Source organism: Brachionichthys hirsutus, chromosome 5, assembly GCF_040956055.1.
Source record: "Brachionichthys hirsutus isolate HB-005 chromosome 5, CSIRO-AGI_Bhir_v1, whole genome shotgun sequence".
NCBI lineage: Eukaryota > Metazoa > Chordata > Actinopteri > Lophiiformes > Brachionichthyidae > Brachionichthys > Brachionichthys hirsutus.
Genome location: NC_090901.1, coordinates 7,717,073 through 7,731,216, shown reverse-complemented (window position 1 = coordinate 7,731,216; position 14,144 = coordinate 7,717,073). Strand labels below are relative to the sequence as shown.

The 14,144-nt window shown below is 43.7% G+C and overlaps 1 long non-coding RNA gene across 1 annotated transcript in view; it reads right to left on the bottom strand.

The window, feature by feature from the left end:
• Positions 1 to 1,204: 1,204 nt before the first annotated feature.
• LOC137893656 (uncharacterized) overlaps positions 1,205 to 14,144 on the bottom strand; it is a 16,709-nt gene continuing 3,769 nt past the window's right edge. Inside the window, exons 2-5 of the long non-coding RNA XR_011105459.1 lie at positions 13,387 to 13,562; positions 5,798 to 5,980; positions 2,228 to 2,269; positions 1,205 to 1,324 (exon numbers count right to left, since the gene is read on the bottom strand). This is a non-coding gene — a long non-coding RNA (uncharacterized lncRNA). The remainder of the gene's footprint in view (positions 1,325 to 2,227; positions 2,270 to 5,797; positions 5,981 to 13,386; positions 13,563 to 14,144) is intronic.

Genomic DNA, 14,144 nt, shown 5'->3' with positions numbered 1-14,144 from the left:
GGGACGAGGAGCGATTGGCCAAAACGCGACAGCAGCTCCGATCCGGAGTCGATGATTGGCTGTCACCGGAACAGGTTTGTCGGCTTCGGTCGGTGTTATGAAACCCTCCAAACCCACGCTTTCGGAAGGGGGGGGAAATGCTCCCACCACTTTATGAAGAAGGATGCTCCAATTGGTGCAAAAAGTGCGCGTCCTCCCGCCCCTCAGAGGGAGTCAGTTGATTGGCTAAAGCGGTGCCAGTCTGCGTGAGGTCAGCCCGTTCCCACCTGAGCATGAGTCAGTCGCCCATGTTCGGTGTTCTCTGGCGTCATGCTTCCGGTCATCACGGAAAAAAAACGCGCATCAGGTGCGCAGAGACATCTCTGCTCGATCGTCCAACCATGTTGCACAGGATTACGCGCTCCTATTCGTCCGTGCGCGCACAAGCGCCCCAAATCAGGGGAAAACTACAATCCCCATCTCGCCTATAGCTTAGACAGACTCTCGCGAGATTACCCGGTGGCAGTAAATTCCCTCAGCCCAAACATCGTGGAGGGAGAGATGAGATGTGAAGGAGTGTGTTACGTAAACAGTGAGACATACATGTGGATCTGCGTGTTTCCGTGACCGTGGATAAACCGGTCGTGCTCGCAGACGCGCTGGAAGTTTGCGCACAACCGGCTGTCATGGGTTTTATTTGGCCTCTTCACTATACGATCCAGATTTTTAGCCTCCAACTATACCTCCAACCTCTGCCGCCATGCTCCCCGTCTCCGCCGCGCTGACACACGCACGCACACGCCACACACACACACACACACACACACACACACACACACACACACACACACACCGAAACCAAACGTGAATTCCTGCGAGCCGACGCTCCATTGCGCAAAGCAACACCTGTCACGCACTGAGCAGAATGATAAGAGTGTGAAACTGCGCGTCAACGCGCTGATTGTCATCAGGCGGGTGTTGGAAATGAGCGCGACACCGCGAAGAAGGAGCAGAAAGGCGCGTCACGGTTTCCACCTCGGTGCGTCTGTCGGTGGTTGTCTCACGAGCAGAAGGAAAAGTTTCCCAGCGTTCGGTTCACATCATCGTAGCTTTACGCGTCAATAAAACTTCCAGCTGAGAACGTTTAGCTCGACAATATTTATTCTTGCTGCTTTAAATAAAAACAACAATACACAAAAGAAACAGCAATTAAAATGCGAATATTTCACAGGTGTGTTGAACCCCAATCAGTGGTTTTCACACGAACACACACCCTCCATTCTCTATGGGGACGTTCTGAGAGTCCACTTCCACGCCCCGGGTCGTTTCCACGCAGCTCAACAAGCTGCAAGCAAAAGAGAAAATAAAGATTTAACTCCCACAAGTTTTTTTTGTTTTTTTTTTTACACATTGAGAGATTGCGTTACATGACGTCACAAACTGCAGCTCGTTTTCTGTTATTTGTTGTGCACGAAAAGTGGATTTACCCTCCCCGGAATCGACTTGCCTTCAGCACACACACACACACACACACACACACACACACACACACACACTGATCACGTCTGTTTTGACTCGACATATATGCAGCACCAGGATGAATCTCACGTTACATTTACAGATAATTTAAAACAGCTGGAAAGACCACGTCAGATTTTGCTCATAATTCCTAAAAAGAAACACAAATATTTCCGGCTTCCATCACCAATCTAAGTATTCTACATTTAAACTCCTACTACAGTTTGCTGCTAATATTGTAGTTTGTAAATTACAATTTGCAGGACGGTAAAGCGACTTTCTGAAGCGCGCAGTCCGCGCAAAGGGGCAGCGACGCAGGTGCGTCAACACTAAAATAATGCTTCTCAAAAGTTTAGATCGACCCAGTGCTAAAAGACAACCGCACGACCGACGCGCGAATAGCTGGCCCGCGAGGAGACCTCTCCTGCGCAGCCCTTTTACGCACAGCAACACGCGCTGCTCCCGGTCCCGTTTCAGCCCCTTTAGCTGAAGCTTGTCACCGGCAACAGCCGGCACATCGGGGCATAAAGGACAGAAGCATCCGAGCAACAACTACACACAATCAATGCCCAGTTGGAACCGACTCCCCCCCCCCCCCCCCCCCCCCTGCAACCCCGGCCGGCGTGACCCTCCCTTCTCTGGATTATCCAGTCCTGGAAAATGTGTCTGAGCAGCTTCGTGCGCGTCATCTCTTCACAGCAGTATACATCTATCTTTATTTGATACATACCTGCAGTCCTGCTTCATGTGGTGAACGAGACAGAGGCTCCATCTGAGGACACAGAGAGTCAAGATTGAGCTTCATCTTCATCAGTGTTTAATTCCCAGGCAAAACAGCAGCACAGCGCCTTTAAACTTCTAATATTCGAACCGTTAATTTACATTTTCAGGTTACATTAAGTGAATTTCCAGCTTTCACAAAATATGTGAAAATGTCTGCTTTTTTAAAGGGATAAAACTTCATTTTCACTCATTCCCAAATTAGATTTCTGTATAGATTGTTTTGATGTGAGATTTGGAGATGCAGCCATTTCTGCCTCCCTGAATCAAACGTTGTGGCAGTAAAAGCTGCAGTGAGCAGTTTCACGAACTGCTTTTTAAATGTATGTAAATCATTATATTAAAATGAAAAATGACACCACAACAGCTGATATCACCAAAACGCAATTTCTTAAAGATAAAACATATTTTCACATCAGCTGTTTTTTCTCATGAATTTATATTTTACAGTCAGCCAACCATAATTAAATAACAGCCCTGTAGATTTTGTGTGAAGCCCACAGTTCAACTCTGTAAAATGTGTGTAACGTATATATTCAGCTGCTAAATAACAGAAACACACACACACACACACACACACACTGTGTCTGGCTGCCTCACTTTGTGGCTGCTGTTTCATCTTCGTCTTCATCTAATCCTGGGAGGAAAACTAAAGGGATCACATTACAAAGCAGCTAAACCCATTTGTTGCATCACACGCTATAGAGTTCTAAATCTCACACACCCTGAAGAAGATGCAGAACAAGAGAAACACACGTACGAAGACACACACACACAAACACACACACACACACCTTTACATTCCACATTTCTTTATGTGAGCACAGATCAAACACGACAAACGGTCAAGACACACAACCGATTAAACAACAGGAGTTACATTGCTCAAATGAAAATCATTTCAGGGTGTTTTTATTTTAACACACATGCCGGGAAAATGAAATATTTTTGTCTTAATCTGGATGAATAAACGCGCAGGGAAAATGTTCCCACCGCAAACAGACGGGACATAAACTGAAGAAAAGAGTTTTAGTCTGCTGTCATTTACAGAACATAATTCAACACACACTCACACACACACACACACACTGCACTCGTTTGTTACGTATATAGCACATATTAATACACGTCTCTTTATGGACGTCTTCATAGATTTATGTACAAAAATAATGTCTATAAATGACATGTATCAGGGACCAAACACACACACAGACACACACCGTTCCAGCTGTTAGGTGAATGTGTTACGGCAGACATTTTACCTCAAACATTTCACACCCATCTGTGTGTAACACGCAACAATCACACCGTGGTGTGTATTTAAATGAACCTGATGCACGATTATAGACAATAAAATGAGTAAGACAGTACACACACACATTATACACTCAACAGTATACACACACACTTATACACTCAACAGTACACACATGTATACACTCAACAGTACAGACACACACTTATACACTTAACAGTACACACACACACTTATACACTCAACAGTATACACACACACTTATACACTCAACAGTACACACATTTATACACTCAACAGTACACACACACACTTATACACTTAACAGTACACACATTTATACACTCAAGAGTACACACACACACTTATACACTTAACAGTACACACATTTATACACTCAACAGTACACACACACACTTATACACTTAACAGTACACACATTTATACACTCAACAGTACACACATTTATACACTCAACAGTACACACACACACTTATACACTTAACAGTACACACATTTATACACTCAAGAGTACACACACACACTTATACACTTAACAGTACACACATTTATACACTCAACAGTACACACACACACTTATACACTTAACAGTACACACATTTATACACTCAACAGTACACACATTTATACACTCAAGAGTACACACACACACTTATACACTTAACAGTACACACATTTATACACTCAACAGTACACACACACACTTATACACTTAACAGTACACACATTTATACACTCAACAGTACACACACACACTTATACACTTAACAGTACACACATTTATACACTCAACAGTACACACACACTTTTATACAGCCAACAAACAGCACACACACACACATGTATACACAACAGTACACACACACTGTTCTCTGTTTTTAATATGCACAAAAACACAACCAGACCCCTCCCCCCCACACACACACACACATACACAACGTTGTGTCAAATAATGAATTTCTTAAATAAACAAAAATATATTTCAAATCTTTCTAACCAGTTTTAAATGTTAAATCCAAACTAACTTTAAAGTTTTATATTTAATAGTCAGTTTTCCATCAGCAAGCATCGGGGGTGGGATGGGGTGTGTTTGTTTTTACTGTTAAACTTTTAACGTCTCGCAGCACGTCCTTTTATTCCGTTTATAACATTCAGTTCTTAAACTTCTTGAACCCCCCTCCCCCCCCCCCCATAGACCGATTCATTCTATTGCTCAACACTTTTATATCAGAGGGTGAAGGATAAACATCACAGAATCCTCTCAGAAACCGTTTCTGGAAATAATTAAATCATTTTTACATATAACAGTAGAATTACTGCATCACTTTACAATGTTTATACCTCATCATCTGGGAGCAAGCTACAGATCTAAGACAGAAATACTCCCATCAAATACTCTCCTATCACATAAACTCACCCCAGCCCCAAGTTAGAGTCCGTTAGTTTAAGATGATGCAAACAACCGTTATTCAACGATCAAATCAAATCTCCAGCTCCCAGGGAAAACCCGCCCCCTTTAATTCACGACATGCTGGCGGACGAAGTCATCCGAAAACACACCTGCACATGGAGGAGCCGCACGTTTTTATTTATTTTGATCAAGATCAGTTTTTTCTGTGAGAAACTAAAGAAAATGATAAATCAGGGGGAAAAAAAACAATCCGGATCAGCACCATCATGGAATGGGATTTATTCTGACCCAACACTTGTCCTGACACGACATTTTCTGAACGCCCATCCAGCTGACAATCCATCCGGCATTCTCCTCCTCAAAAACAACAACAAAAGCTTCCCGATTCATTAGTGATTCGGATTTGTCGCGTTTTCTCCTGCTAACATCCCGACGTCGTCTGGAAAGGTTTGAAACTGATCAGGAGCAGCAAAGCCAACATCTGCGCCATTTTACTCAGGGTTCAGCAGACGTTTTCCAGGTTTCCTTCCTTACTCCATAATCTTCCCTATTCTTCCCCTTCAGATAGTTTATGTCGACAAACATGTCAGTATTACGGTACATTTTTACTAAGGAGAATAAAACCTGCATGTTTTGGACATTTTAAAGTCGATTATATTCAATCTCCACTCCTTGAGCTGTTCCCATTTCTCACATTGCAGTAAATTCGTGATTTCTTTTTGTATTTTCACAGTGAAAAACAATCCGTGATTAGAATAACACCAGAATGCAAATCCTTTTATTTACATCTGAAATGACTCCTCCCAAAGTCATCGATAGTCAAACCTATTTACCTTCTCCGACTGGGAACACCGGTCGTGTCCCGTTCAAACTGGTTTGGCATTCAGGTTTTCAGAACAGGAAAAATGTGTCGGTGAAGCAGGCCCCCGGCCGCGCCCTCGCCTCCCCGTCGGGGTCAACGACCTTTGTTATTCCTGCTTGCTTCATCCGTGCTGCCGGCTCCCATTCTCTTGTCCCTGAGACAGAAGACCAGAAAATACTTACAGATTTGCGAAATCTGGGAGGGAAAAATTATTTGAGAACAGAACAGTCTGTGTGGGGGGGGGGGGGGTTACCAGGTTCTAATTTGTTTCCTTTTTTATATAGAGGGATAACCCTCGCCATCTTGAATTCTCGTGGGACGTGGCACTGACTGATGGATAAATGTATAAGATGGGTTACGATGGGAGCGATAGAGACAGCTGCGTCTCTGAGGAACCGGGTGGGTATGTTGTCGAGGCCTGTGGCCTTGTTAGGTTGAAGGGCAATTAGCACATCATCAGCATTTACATGTGTGAAAGAGAAAGTGTCCTTTTTAGCACCGAGCTTCTCATAGTGAGTTTGGATGTGGTCAGAACCATACCTGAATGCGGGGGGGGGGGGGGGGGGGGGTTGCTGACCAACAGGGTGGCAATAGTGGAGAAAAAGCTGTTAAAACAATTTGCTACCACCAACCTGCCGGTCTGGAGTGAACGACTTGAATTAATGCACAGGAAGGAGGTGCAGGACCCTTCAGCATAAAGTCAGCCATTTCTGTCAGACATGAGGAGCCTTCAATGAGGCTACATCGCGTCTGAGAGGAGAGGAGGCTTCATTTACCCCCCCCCCTGACAAGGAGACGCAGGAAACAACAACACTTATGACGGAAGGAGCGTTTCAACTTCCTGGGATTCCTCACATGCCTGACTGTCAACTCAATGGATTCACACACACACACACACACACACACACGCACACACACGCACGGTTCAATCACTTCTAACAGAAACACATCAAACCAAAATTTGAAATGAATATCAGCTATAAATGACTTCGATTTTCTAAACCAGTTGTGTTTAAACTTTAAAGACAAAAGGAGGGGGAAAAAATAACCTGTAAACTGTCTTTTACCGTCGTCACACACTGAATGGATTTTTAAAAATAGAAATGGAGTGTGTGATTTTATGGAGTTCTGTGGAGTGACGGAACCAAACTGGACCTTTTGGTGCCGCTGCTCAGAAAGCCCTGCAGTGCAGCAGCATCTATTCTCTGGGCACTGGAAACCTGCAGAGGGTCAGAAGAATTCCATCAAGGATCAGGAAAAGGAAAACGCCTCCATCCAAGATGAAGCTTGGACATTGCAGGAGGACAGTGATCCCAAGCAGACCTCAGAGCCCAATAAATGCTCGGTTCCAGAAGACAACCTGGATCATTCTAGAAGCTGTCACATTCACACTGAATCCCATAGAGAATCTCAGATGATGCAGGAATAGTCCGGACCCAGAGGCCTTTGTCGGTGAAGAATGTATTAAGATTCCTCAGCAATGCCTCCAGAAGCTGGTGTCTGCATGGATGTGCATCACTTTTGGGACAGCAGCAGTCAGTACATGTCGACCTCAAACCGGCCAATAAACCTGAACACGGAGCGGGGGCCAGAGTACGGCAACCAGGCGGGAGGGGTCTGCTACGGGACATCCTGCAGGAGAGCGGGAGCCAATGATCCGGCATCTTGCCCTCCGGTAGCACACACCCACTCCACCCGGAAAAAGTTCCCCCGACAGCACCAAGCTGCTCCATGTGTCGGTTCAAATAATCAAAAGGTACCTGGCTTCATGCTTAGCTGCAAAATAGAGAGCAAAAGAAGAAGAAAAAAAAAAGAATCGGCTCTTGAAACTCAGTCAATGTTTCAAAATAGCGCAACAAATAAAATGATCCGAGCAGGTGAATCATTTTTTACTTTAGAGGTAAATCATCACCAGTCGGGCTCTGGGAATGAACCAGTAAACAACCATCAGCTGAGAAGGGACCCGGGTTCATGAGGTGACCTCTGGGTATGAAAGGTCTCGTAAAGCGGCGACATCAAAGCTTGAACGCACCACGACGACCGACCGCAACCGGAAACGTGAGGTGAGGAAAGAAATCAATGACAGACAAAACTGAGAGCTCCACGTTCACGTGCTGCTGCCCCTGGTTGTGTTTCTCTCTGGGAAAGTGTGTGCATTTCTGTTTTTGCTTGTGTGTGTGTTTGTGTGTGTTTTTCTACATCCCCTCACAAAACCATCCCTTCCCTCCTTTCCTGCTTTACCGGATATTTATTTTTATTTTTTTGCCTAATGGACCGTCTGATTTCTTTTGAATCAAATACTAAAAAATGTGTGTGTGTGTGTGTGTGTGTGTGTGTGTGTCATGGAAAAAACCCTTTTTTTTTAGATGTTTCATTTTTGGCACAAATTACAAAGATGCTATTTGTCCATTTAGAACACAATTTTTAAGAATGCAAATCAATAGACAATGTAAAAAAAATAAATAAGAAGTCACTATAAGACAAACACACCCGACAATCACAGATGTGACTCGTTTAAACTTGCTGTAGACAAGCTTGTAGAACCGGTCCTGCACGCTCACGGTCAGAACTTGGTCAGACAAGACCTCCCTGTTTTTAATTTTCACATCGTCTTTAAAGATTAAAGACGATGTGAGACACATGCCTGTTTGTCCTTCGAAGGTGTTGAAAACCAATAAAGGATTGTTTCACCTGTTTCAGTTAATCTAATAAAGGAAGTTAAAAATAAAAGACGCCTCTCGGACAAATTGAACACATTAAAATAAAAATACTGCACATTTACAGCTCATTCGAAATTTAAGTTATAATTTAGGGAATATCTTTATTTCAGATGAAGTCGAATCTTCAGGAAAGTTCATTTATTTTGTGTCTGTTTTGATGAGTTTTTATCCCCACAAATATATTCTGTGCTTTAAAAAAAACAACAATGTTATTCTGCTGAGCAGATATAAGTGCATTCGTCACGTTTGACGTCACACACCCTCTGCAGCGGAAGTGTGGATATACTTTAATCCCACAGCACGAAGGGGGGAGGATGGAAGAAAGGGGGGGAAGAAGATGGTGCTCAACGTGGAGCAATGGAAGAGGAGAAGGTGAAGCAGACCTCATCAGTCAGTCAGTCAGGATTTCCCCTCTGTCAATCCTCACCTCGGGCCCCTGAGAGAGACGGAGCGAATGAGCGAGGAGGATAAAGATGGGAGCGAGGGGGAGAGACAGATGACAGAGGAGGCGAGGGAGAAAGAGACAGAGGAGGGGAATCTCAAGTCAGTCAGAAACTTGGAGGCAAAAAAGGATGGAAGGAGAAAAGTCAAGGGATGAAGAGAGAATGCACCAGATTGATGCTCATCGGGCAACATCGATTGGTTCAAATGTTCCCGAAAACTCAAGGAAAAGCTTCCTGGTCAATCATTTAGCGTCAACATGGCCACGACTCAGCATGGACGCTCATCCCCGTTCTGGATGACAGACGCATGGAATTCAACCGACACTTTACAGCCAATCCCAGCAGCAGTTACTCAACTTGTATTTGTATTTATTACCTTTGATGAGTGGGTCACGTTTTCACTGGAATGTCTGCGATCAATTTGGTCCTCAGTTTACCACCAATGCTTTTCTTTAGTGGCGGGAGGAAGCCGGAGAAAATGTGAGCTGGTTGGACACGCAATCAGCTTTAAAGTTAAAATCTTTAGCGGTTTATGGAGACTAAAATTTAACAAACTAAGGAGAGTGTAAATATATTTTTATGTGTTTATTAAATGTTCACCACCTCTGATGCCGAATGAAGTCTCCATTCAAAGACTGTAACCTTTTATTCCATTGTAAACTTGTTTCCAATTTAAGACGCATTCAGCTTCCAAAAGCATGAGAGCTAGAAATACATCAAAATATATCCACTTCTTCTAATAGTGCAGATTTGACTGCAGAACGATTCTGGGTGACGTTGTGGCTTTTCAGGTGGCTTTGTGCCGCGACTTGAATGCGTTTTAACCGTAAGAGCGTGGTGGTCGGCGCCGCTGCCTCCCTGCAAGAAGGTTCTGGTTCTGATTCTTCAGATTCTTCAGAAAGTCTTCAGATTCTGACCTGAAGACTTTCTGGAACAAATTGTACCCTTGAGAAAAGTTAACTGCAGTTTCTGACAGGCCAACTTGGCAAAGAGTCAAGGCATTTTAAGATAGTTTAAGGCAGGGGCGTCAAACTCCTTTTCTCCGAGGGCCTCATCAGCATTATGGTTGCCCTCAAAGGGCCAGTTGTAACGTTAACACAGTGTAAATATAACTAAATGTAATGTAACTACTCCTTAGCATGCTGTCAAATAACTGTATGTATTATTTAAGTTACAAATATTACATATGCATAGTGTAAAAATATATGGATAGCTTATTGCTGTAATAATCTCCGCTGGCGCGAGGCGAAGGTTATAATTGCCAGCGTCTGTCTGTCTGTTCGCCTGATAACTCAAAAGGTTCTGGGCGGATCTTGATTAAACTTTCAGGAAATGTTGAGAATATTATGGAGCTTCAAAATGTGTTCTTCAATATCTCGGTTGATTATTGACCAATGTTTATGGAATTTGACTCTGTCATGCAGGGTGGGGATCTCTATCTCGCCACCAAATTTCATCTGGATAGAATCCAGAATAGAGTCAGTAAAAAATATATACATTTAATATTAAAACTCCATTTGTGGATTCAAAAATCTGTTAAAAATACAATCAAAAATATCAACTCCAGTTCACTTTAACTTTTGATGGTTGGTGTGTAAAGATTGATGATGATCCAGATCACCATGTGGACGGTGTGAATCCAGTTAGGAGGGGAACGAGCTGTTAGGAGGAGGTCTGTGCTCTCTGAGCGCTTTTCTAGTTTTATATTATGTTTTTAGGAAGCAATAATTTATTTACAACAAGGATTTTTGCCTCCATATTTGGGACAATCTGAATCAAGACCATTTTCTGCAGTTAAAGATTTGAATCTTAAAATTGAAGAAGTCTCGGTGGAACGTCAGACCCACACACACCAAGGAATCTCTGCAACCACTCATTATGAATTAAATTAAGTCAAAAAAAGTTTTTTAAATATGTGTTATACCTGAAATTGCCACCCACCTGTTTTAAATCCCCTTGAGATGCATTTAAGGACCGTCAACCACATGATCCTGGGCTGAATTCATGCATGAGATCCAAGGGAGAGTGAATCTAAATGCATGCTCTGGTGTTATCAGCTGAAGACAAATTCATGTTGAGAAGCGCATTCAGAAATATGGTGAAGATTTGATATGAATTTAAATTACAGCAAGTAGTGTGTGTCTCGTGTTGTTAGAACAGAACAGATCTAATATTAACCCGTGCTACTTTCTCGTACGCATCTACAAATCTGTTTGGTCTCGGTTTTAAAAATAATGTCATCGCCTTTAAATAAAACTTGGCACTCCGTCGCTCGTATCAAAAGGGAGCTACAGATCGTCGGTGGATGTTTACGGACATGCCGTGATTCATCAGACATGAACGGGGTGACGTCAGAAATGCTCTTCCTGCAGTTATGAATCAAATGAAAATATTTGGCCAATTAAAAGCCCCCCCCCCCCCCCCGCCCATCATACATGCAGTTCTCAGTTATTATTCATGTAATATATTTAGAGCTATAGAGCGAGTAAATAAGCACACGTCATGTCTCATAACTCATTATGGATCCTACTCGCTACGGATGCATCCTTTCAGAGTGGAATCAGTCTATTAGCGGTGCTCAAATTGTTAAAGATAAAGCAAATATTCATTTTCAACATAACACGCCACGTGAGGGTTTGATGATGTCACAGTCTGCATGGAATGGGCTAGAAAATAGAATCTTGTCACCCCACGTGATGATTCTGGTGTAAGAAACGTCTTCCACCAGACGACACGATGGACACGATGTTAAAAGGCATGCAAGGAGTTTATAAAAACAAGCCAATAACAGCAAAAAGAGCTTCATGAACACACACAAGCTCGTTCAAGGTCCCAAACAAAGAGAGCAAACCAGGAAAATCTTCATTTTGCTGCTGACAGCTTGGAAAAATGGCATTTATAAATTTAACACAAACGTATATTGAGGTCTGTCTCATTTTGTCAGCGCATCTTTATCAGAACTACTTTCTGCTATTGTCCCGGAGACACTGATGCTGTGTTTTGTTGATTATCCTGAGCACTGAGGACACAATTTTGGAACACTGCGAGCGTCACATGCAATTCACCTCTATTGTATTGAGATGGAGGCAAAAAATACTGAAGGTGGTCATTTCAAAACCGGCACAAATAAATCCCAAATATCTGCATCTGCTACACATGTCTATAATCAAAATAAAGATAATTCAAATTATTCAAATTAACTTTATTTCTGATCCTGTTGAGCACACACACCCAAAGCTGCTGTTCGGGGATTTCACACTTAAAGCAGGCTGGATTTTGAAAATACATACATCCAATAAGTTCCAAAATAAAAGCTGCACTACTTCTCACAGGACGAGGACAGCAACAACGATTTCAACACACAGAATTCAGCATCCATTTAGTTGGAGTTCCCTGGGCAAGAGATTGTGCACGTCAAACCGGTGTCTAACGTGGGCTAACAAGAAACACCTGAACGCACCATCAAACACTTGAAATATCTCTTAAAATAGCAAGAAATATTGATCTCATCCAGAATAGCTCGTATTCATCAGCACGCTCCTAATGCCACAGCAAAAAAAATGATCTCATACATTGATTTACATTGAATATTGATAATGATATTTGACTTTAGAAGAATACAGAAATCATTTAATGCGACTTTCTGCAGCGGGTCAAGGCGTCCTCTGCTCAGATTGGGAATTACAGCGTCATAACAAAGGCGAGAAAATCAAACGTGACGTCAGGCGTCACCTCAGCCGTCCACGACATGATGACTCACAGGAGGAGGAGACATGGCAGCTATTTGGGAGAGGACGTCCCGGCTAACGGAGACCACTAAAGACGCGCTGCAGGTGGAGTTTCGACCTGCGTCTCCAACTGCGTCATCCCAAAGTCGTGACTCGAAGCTCCGCTGAGGAGCTCGAGGTGACCTCACCAAAAAAGTCAACTCCAACTGCGACCGGATGATTCTATTGATCACCTGATATTTAAGGTTGGAGATACAATAACATGCTAATCTGACCCGGGGGGGGGGGGGGGGACGGACCTCATCAATGCACACTGTTCTAACGACTGGATCAATTTAAGACTTTTCTTTTCTGGAATCCGATTCACTGGCTGCTGCTTTACGCATCAGACCGGGGATTGTTCGGAGGACCGGGGATGGTTCGGGGGACCGGGGCTGGTTCGGGGGACCGGGGATTGTTCGGGGGACCGGGGCTGGTTCGGGGGACCGGGGCTGGTTCGGACCAGACACGCAAGTCAGCAGCGCAGCCCACCTCTTGCACGAAGCATTAATGAGCCTCACGCAAAATGCAATTGAAAGGGTGATTTGTGTTTGACGTCATCATCATCATCATCATCATCATCATCATCATAATGATCATCCACTAACACAACTCAGGCCGTGCAATTACCGTGATGTGGAAGACGCGGGGAGGTCGGTCGGAGGGGCGTTGTCTCCGCGTCTCCGCGCTGTCCTCGGTGACCCCCCCCCCCCCCCCTTTTTGTCTCATGTCCACAGCTGGAGTCCACGAGTCACCTAAGGTTCTTCTTTGCGCTTGTTTTTTGGTGTCTTTGTTTTTATTTCCCCCTGAAAAACAGAAAGAGAAAGAACCAGTGAGATCTGCCCATGAAGTTACTCAGAAATATGACGTATAGAGAGGGGGGGGGGGGGGGGGGCTTTATGACCTGCAGTCAGGGGAGATCAGACTGCGTCATAAGCGTAAAGCTATTTCAGAAAAGTCTCCAAGTGCATCCAGTGAAGCGTAATAATGACGTCACACTCAGGAAATCTTCACATGATTAAGTTTCCCTTTCGGTCACACCTCGGCCGAGCCCTCCGCTCGTCACCACCGCAAAAACTGCGGCTTTTCACAACGCGCACAAACGGGAGAGGCGGGGCGACCGCAGAGGTCAAAGGTCACGGGATCTCCCTCTACAGATAAACACGTCATCTTTGTTTGTTGTGACGTTTTTTATGTGTTTTTTTACACGCTGCTGTCACTCAGTTTTAGGTTGGATGGAGACCAGCGTCTCACGCAAGCGCATCTTGCGCGTGTCGCACCCCGCTTATACAAAGTGTGGTCGCCGTGAACTCTGTTTGGCTTCTTTACCTGAGTTTCGTTTTTATTTCCGAGTTTCGTTTTTTACTCTTTAGTTTTAAGGAAGGAAA